The sequence below is a fragment of the Mytilus californianus genome, unplaced genomic scaffold (assembly GCF_021869535.1).
Source record: "Mytilus californianus isolate M0D057914Y unplaced genomic scaffold, xbMytCali1.0.p SCAF_13, whole genome shotgun sequence".
Classification (NCBI taxonomy): Eukaryota; Metazoa; Mollusca; class Bivalvia; order Mytilida; family Mytilidae; genus Mytilus; species Mytilus californianus.
In genome coordinates this window covers 19,229,587-19,237,298 of record NW_026262615.1, presented here as the reverse complement: position 1 = coordinate 19,237,298, position 7,712 = coordinate 19,229,587, and positions in this window count along the sequence as shown.

Below are 7,712 nucleotides of genomic sequence, written 5' to 3'. Positions count from 1 at the left end.
ATCCAAAATTATTCAGATATGTTTTATTAAGTACAATGTAATGTAGAGGATTCAATATAACAGTGTCAATAATTTGAATGTAGTTCTACATTTTAAGGTTGAGTTATCTTTCTTTTATTAGTAACATAAATATATAATACAATCACCATTTACACCCCGTATAACCCCGATAAAAATGAATCCGGACTTTGACGCGTTCGAAGCGATAGTCATTTGGGATGACAACAATTTCGAATGCCTTTCTAGAACTTATATGAGTATATATCAATGTGTACATGAACATGGAACATCTAATCAACTATAAAGTTGTTCCCAGTTTCAAATTTGATAAAAAAAAAACGTTAGATAAAAATGCTAGATGCAAAACGCACAGGCATGGTGCAATTTTCTACATTTTATGAGGTAAACATTGTTCAATATCTTTTCTTACATAAACTTTTGTGTAGCAATATTTTAGGCAATGATAAATAACTACACGTAAAATTACCACTTGCCTTCAAATATTCACTAGACGTCCAAATAAACACGATATCATATGGTTCTAAATAAGTTCAACTTATACTGTACCGTTCGTTTCACCAAATATGTCAACTTCGTTGCTCTCTTACAAATAATCACTCTACAATTCGTTGACAAAAACTGTCACAAAAAAAATCCCTGTCTTTTTAATGTATTCGTGATGGCATCAGCACCTTTTTTTCTGTGATTTATTGTAAATTTGCATCTGTAACTCTTGTCGAAGCTGTTATCCATGAAATTATCAGTCATCTAAAGCCATAATTGAAATGTTTTATCCAGCGCACATCTGAAAGCATTTTTTCTTATTAAAGACTAGGAATTTCCACGTTATTCCAGATGAAATATATATATATTACAGCTAATAAAACTTCAATATCTCTTACTTTCGTGATTTTGGGCCTCTCTCAAATGCAGATGTTGGCCCAAATTCGCCTAAACGAAAACAATCAGATGAGCTTGTTGAACATTGTTTGCCGAATGCATTAAATGACGAGTCAAGTCCTTTCCAACTGTTTTATAGTCAATTCTTATCTTTGTGTTTTTACACCACCGTCTTATGTGGGTATAGGATTGACTTGCATCATTGACGGGGGCGAACCCATAAATTTTTCAGGGGAGTGTCACCATTACTAATTTTCCAAACGTTTCATTTTTTTTTATAATAAAGGTAATGAAAGTAGCAACAAAATGTTAAACCATAAATTACTAAATCGTTTAAATTTAATTTTTCTTTGATAGTTGCGGGCAAAAGCTTAAACGAGCCAATGAATTTCTAAGTGTAAACATAATGCAAGTGCAAACCAAAAAGGTTGAATGTTCTATAGAAAAATGTTCATACGGAACGGAAATCTAATGGCTCGATTAGAGAGTACCACACCCTATAAACGGGAGGAACCCTTGAAACAAGTCTTTGAGGGGTCCATAGGAGGCATTTTGCGAAGCTTAATTTCATTTTCCAGTTGCAGTCCAACCCCCAAAATTCATCCCGATCAATTCTTATTATAGTACCTATATATACATATTGTATTTATTGTTTATTTGTTCGCGTCTTGAACATGCATGAAATATTTGCCATTAGACACTAAGAAAACAAGAACCAATCAATCAAAATGCACGTGCATCAGTGCTTATCCATAAAGTCATTTATGTCCTATTTTTGAAGTTAAAAAAGCTCAGGAACCTGTCCATTAAGAGTAGTTGGTTCTTCAGATTGGTGCTTATGATTTTTCATGAAGAAAAGGGGGTAAAATAAGTAAGAAGTCAAAATTTGAATGAAATTAATATACTGTAGGATGGGTATAGGTTTAAGATGCTAATAATAATCAGAACGAATGCTGAATCATTCGGAATTTGGCATTACAGTAGCAAAACATTATAATGTTCGGGAAAATTAAGCAATAACGTTTATATCTTGCGCCCATTACCATTACATTTGCGCATAAAAATCATTACATTTGTGCGCAGATTTTTATTACATTTGCACGATTCATTTTACAAGTAAATACAGGAAACTAGATAATACACATTCTATTTCTTTACAGTCCTAGGCTTACCATATCGGTTTTCAATATTCAAATTAGATAAGGTACTACTTATCGAATTCATGAATTATAGATATATTAAAAATTTTACTTGCGTTACCTATTAAGGAAATAGCGCAAAAGTAAAAAAAAAAATATGATCCAAGTCAAGAGCCTATAATCCATTGTTTTATTTAAATTGCTGTCTGACATGTTTTTATTGTTTTCATTACTTGTTGTAGTATAAATTAGGCCTCTTGTTTTTTTATAATTAGCTCACGTTTATTCATAGTGCCTATACGGCAGGGGATTTGCTTATGGTTGAATGTCGTGCGGTAAACGTTTAAAATATATTATCAAATGGAAAGCCACACGCGTCTATCCGTACGCTCAGCCAGTGATATCTGTAATATGTCGAGCGATTGTATTTTCTAACCAATTTACACTTTCATATTGATTATGACACTTCTTACATGTACAAAAGAACTCAAATACATGCAAGTGTATTTCAACTATGCAGCAAAGATTATATGTTGGCTTATGGGGGTAAATCATTTTTGTAACATGTGTATTGTTATCCACATATGACAACATATTTCAATACATGCAAAATTCATTTGAAAATACAATGATTTCGCAACGAATCGTACAGTACGAAAAATTGTACAGATAACGAAGCGTACACAATTTGAAAATAAAGATATGCAAACATATACATTTTTATTTGTTTCTAGATAACACAAAAACCTAAAGTCTTTACAAGTTTTATTAGTCTTAACTATAATATTATCAAACATGTCTGTTTTAAAAGATATGAGGCAGGGGAAACTTCAAATTTATAATTATTAAAAATAGTGATCATGCGTTTATCAGTGGCAAGGTTGTGCGTTGTTTTATATTTGCCTATAAAGATATAAAATATTTTAAAAACCTTGCAGTAAGAGATGAGTAATACAGCAAAGAATATATTGAAGAAAAATAACCGAAGAATAAATATTGGAATTTCCTTAAAATTGTGAATTCTTCACTGTCTGAACTCCGTGGTACACGGTGTGTTCGATTCGAACGCGTCAACGTCCGGATTCATTTGTATCTTGGTTATACGGGGTGATTTATAGGAAAGAGTACAGTTAACAATGAAACTAACGGCCCTACAATGTATTTGTATTTCATCAATAGAAGTGTACTATTATCATACAGCATCTTCTTAATATTCTTATATAATACTCGATCAAAAAAGTATCCAGTTATCCAGTATGGTAACGATGGTAACGATGCTGATGGTGGAGGACTGTTTCGCATCCAGTGGCTAATAAAATATATATTTATGACGAGAACATGTAAATGCGATATGAATATGAACCTAAGTCAGGAGCCTGTTGTTCAGTGGTTGTCGTTTGTTGGTGTGGTTCATAAGTGTTTCTCGTTTCTCGTTTTTTATATGGATTAGATCGTTGGTTTTCCTGTTTAAATTGTTTTACACTAGTCATTTTGGGGCCCTTTATAGCTTGTTGTTCTGTGTGAGCCAAAGCTCCGTGTTGAAGGCCGTACTTTGACCTATAATTGTTAACTTTTTATGCATTGTGACTTGGATGGAGAGTTGTCTCAATGGCACTCATACCACATCTTTTTATTTATACCAACTTTGTACTAGACCGACACACTGAGCTGAATTTTTCACGTGCTGGTTCACAAAACAATTGTCCACATAAAGACATGTCACCTAGCGTGGACAATTTATTCTACTTAAGAGCCGACCAATCTCTGCTCTTACTCCTTAATGCCGCGTGCTTAGCAGAGAAACAGCGAATATCAACTTTAAAGTTATTGCTTTTACCCGGTCGGAGATTGAACCCATGACCTTCAGCACTCGAGACAAGCACGCTACCATGGGATCATCGAGGCGGTTACGATATAGAATGACTGAAATTACTACTTTTTAAGTCCTGGGGTCAACATTTTGAATTGGTTGATAACTTGCCTGCAATTGTCGACGTATTAGAAACATTGTTAACTCCGCCAGAGATCCCACATATACCACGATGGCCCATTTAGGGAGCGTGTCACGCGTTCTGCAAATTAAAGAACCAATGCAACAACTTACTCTGAAAGGGGTCCGTAGGTTACAAGACACAGTAATGCCCCTTTCCAATCTACCTTTATTTTCCAGTAGGAGCCCGGTCTATCCACTAGAAAATCTTACTATTTGGTTTATTGTTAATGTTTTATTCCTGAATATGCATGAAATATTTGCCACTGAATGTTAAGCAAGCAACAATCAATCAATCATCTGATTTTGATAAGTTTATTATCTTCATTTCTTGAACATTCACTACTGAATATAACTTAAGATTAAGAAATTAAAATATACAGAAATGAAAATCCCCTCCCCCCTTTCCAGACGATGTTTATTAATCATTAACAGTCTAAATTTGTTGTTGATGCTGTCTTGTTGACCGTAGTTCATATCTCCTTTTATGCGAATTATACATTGTATAGGACATTTTATGGAATTATAGAAATAAGAATGTGGTATGATTGTCAATGAGACAACTCTCCACAAGAGACCATGCAAATGACAATGAAATAAACAACTATAGGTCACCGTACGGCCTTCAACAATGAGTAGAACCCATACCGTATAGTCAGCTATAAAAGGCCCCGAAATGACAAATGTAAAATAATTCAAACGAGAAAACTCCTATTTTATGTACAAAACAATGAACGAAAAACAAATATGACCTTCAGCAACAAACGATAACCACTGAATTACAGGCTCCTGGCTTTGGACAGGCACATACAGAATGTGGCGGGGTTAACTAGTTTGAAGGCGCGCCAACCCCTAACCTGGGACAGTGGTATAACAGTACAACATAAGAACAAACTACAAAGATGCTAAGGAAGGATAAGTAGTTCCAGCCCCACAAGTAGCACCTGTCATGTTGCTCTTGAAACAAAATGAATTCGGTAATAAATCGTATATTTCCTAAAATGAGAATAGACGTACGGTTGTTAGATAGTGGATGTAACATTTGGAATTTCTGATACATGTATTCCATAACGATTAACAAAGTCGAGATGATATCCAACATAAGCATTGAGTTTATAAGCTTAATTGCAGCAATCCTTTATCTTGGGAATTATTAAAGGAAACACAGTCAATCTATTGAATGTCATATCAATTGCAATGCTTCGTGTTTAAATGTTTTATGCAAGTCATTTTGTATTTAGTTTGTCTTAGGATTGGGTTGTTTTCACTAAGGAAATGACAATGACACATTGAGTATTTGTTGAACTCCATATTTTATACATTTCCATAATTGCACGATTGGTTTGGTAAGTCTATTTCTTACTGACAAGTCATCATACATAAATAAACGACATGACTGTAGCTAAGTTTGAACTCTTTTGCAATTGTTTATAGTTGAATTAAAAGATGTTGGCTAGCATCATGCATTGATTTCTGACGGAAAATTATAATAAAATGCACTAAAATCTAAAATTTCCATAAGGAATATTAACTCCACTTGTTTATTAATTTAAAAATGAAAATAATATTTGTATCTAAACCAAATCAGAAAATAGCATATGTAGTCTTATCAAGTTTTAAAAGTATTTATAAGTTATTTTCTTAGCGTTAAATTAATTCATTTTTTCAGTCACAATAAAAAGAAGATTTGGTATGATTGCCAATGAGATAACTATACCCATCGAGACCAAAGGACGAGGATATACACAACTATAGGTCACCGTACGGCCTTCAACTATACGTAAATTCCATACCGTATAGTAGTAAGCCATAAAGGGAACCGTCATAACAAATAGCTTTATAGGTAAACAATGTCCTTTAAGTCATTTCTCGGGCAATTATGTATTCATAGAAAAGTACGTCGATGCGAGATACAACTAGAGCTGTAACTCTCTCAGGCATTAGTGAACGGTTTGTGACAGTTCTGTTTTAGCTCTGTTTAGTTTCATGTTCGTAGACTTTTGAGCGAAACTGATGAAGGTCATCACAAATAAGACGCACTAACATTGGTATTATAGTTGCGCTTTTTTTATATCTGTAGAAATGCCTTACAGTTTAGTATCATGTTCGTAGACTTTTGAGCGAAACTGATGAAGGAGCACCTGAGATCACCCCCAGTTTTTGGTGTGGTTCGTGTTGCTTAGTCTTTAGTTTTCTATGTGTGTCATCTGTACTATTATTTGTCTGTTTGTCTTTTTATATTTAGCCATGGCGTTGTCAGTTTGTTTTCGATCTATGAGTTTGACTGTCCCTCTGGTATCTTTCGTCCCTCTTTCATCACAAATAAGGTACACTTACATAGGTATTTTACGCATATTTTCATCTGTAGAAATGTCTTAAAATTTTTAAAAAGAGAGAAAAGATACAAAGAAGGCATTGAAAAATTTGAAGAAAACAGACAATACCAGGGAAATAAAAAGGACGAAAGGACAATAATCACATAGCAAACTAAAGACTGAGCAATACGAACTCCACCAAAAATGTGAGCTCAGGTGCTCCGGAAGGGTACACACATGTACCAAGTAGTTCCTGCTCCACATCCGGCGTGTTGCTAAAGCAAGTACAAATCCGATAATAAGTCGCTTACAGTAATAACACAATCGAAAAGATGAGGATTAGATTGTGATTACGACAAATCGAACCTATCCGTAATTATATGTGACACAGATGGAGAGAGAAAAAGACGAATTCCATGTAAGATGAAAACTAAGAATAGCCGCCTATATACTAAGAATTTGAGAGACGAACCACTGTTTGCAAGGTAAACACGTTATCATATGCTAGCATCACCTCTAGTTTCTTGAATTTAATTTTATCATTAACCGCACACTATTGTATTATTTCTTTAATTCAAAACCGGGACAACGCTATGGTAGTCATAAGACTGTTTTACTTGGATGGAGAGTTGTCTCATTGGTACTCATACCACATCTTCTTATATCTATAAGATGTGAAATCTCATCAACGTTATTAATGCCGGACAACTAAATGTAAAAGACATGGTCGTAATATACCTAAAACATGTTTAAAATAACAAAACTTTAATATAAAGAGCGTTAACAATTAAAATCTTTCGAATTTCCATAACTGTTGCATACAGAATCAGTACAATCACTGGCTTTCTCGCGACGTTTCGAAGACAGTTTTCGTTTTCCTTTTATGGAATGATTTTTTTGATTATGTGTCGGAATTGAATCTGTCCGTGAATCTGTCCGTGTCTCTTTTTCGACTGAAAAAGTTATAACCGGTTCTTTTTTTGAATCCTCATTTCTGTCTTCAAATACAAATTCTGTGTCGTCTGTATCAGACTCTGAGTCACTCGATAATCCTCTAGATTTATGCTTACTTGATGTATTGTCTAAATGTTTTGAAGGCTTTTCGGATTCGTTTAACGAGAGCAAACGATAAGTAACACGCTTTTTGATTCGTTGTCCTAAGTCAGATAAATTTCTTTGCATTGCTTTATCTGCATTACGAATTGTAGGAGTTGATGGTTCACTTGATATTTTGTCTTGTAGTATTGAACGAGGAGCTGTTAAAGAATTTTTCAAACATGAAGTAATTTCTGTTTGTAATGGGGGGTTTGATGAATGTCTTTGAGCGGATTGTAAGAGTATTTTCCTGTCTTCTTTGTACATATCGAT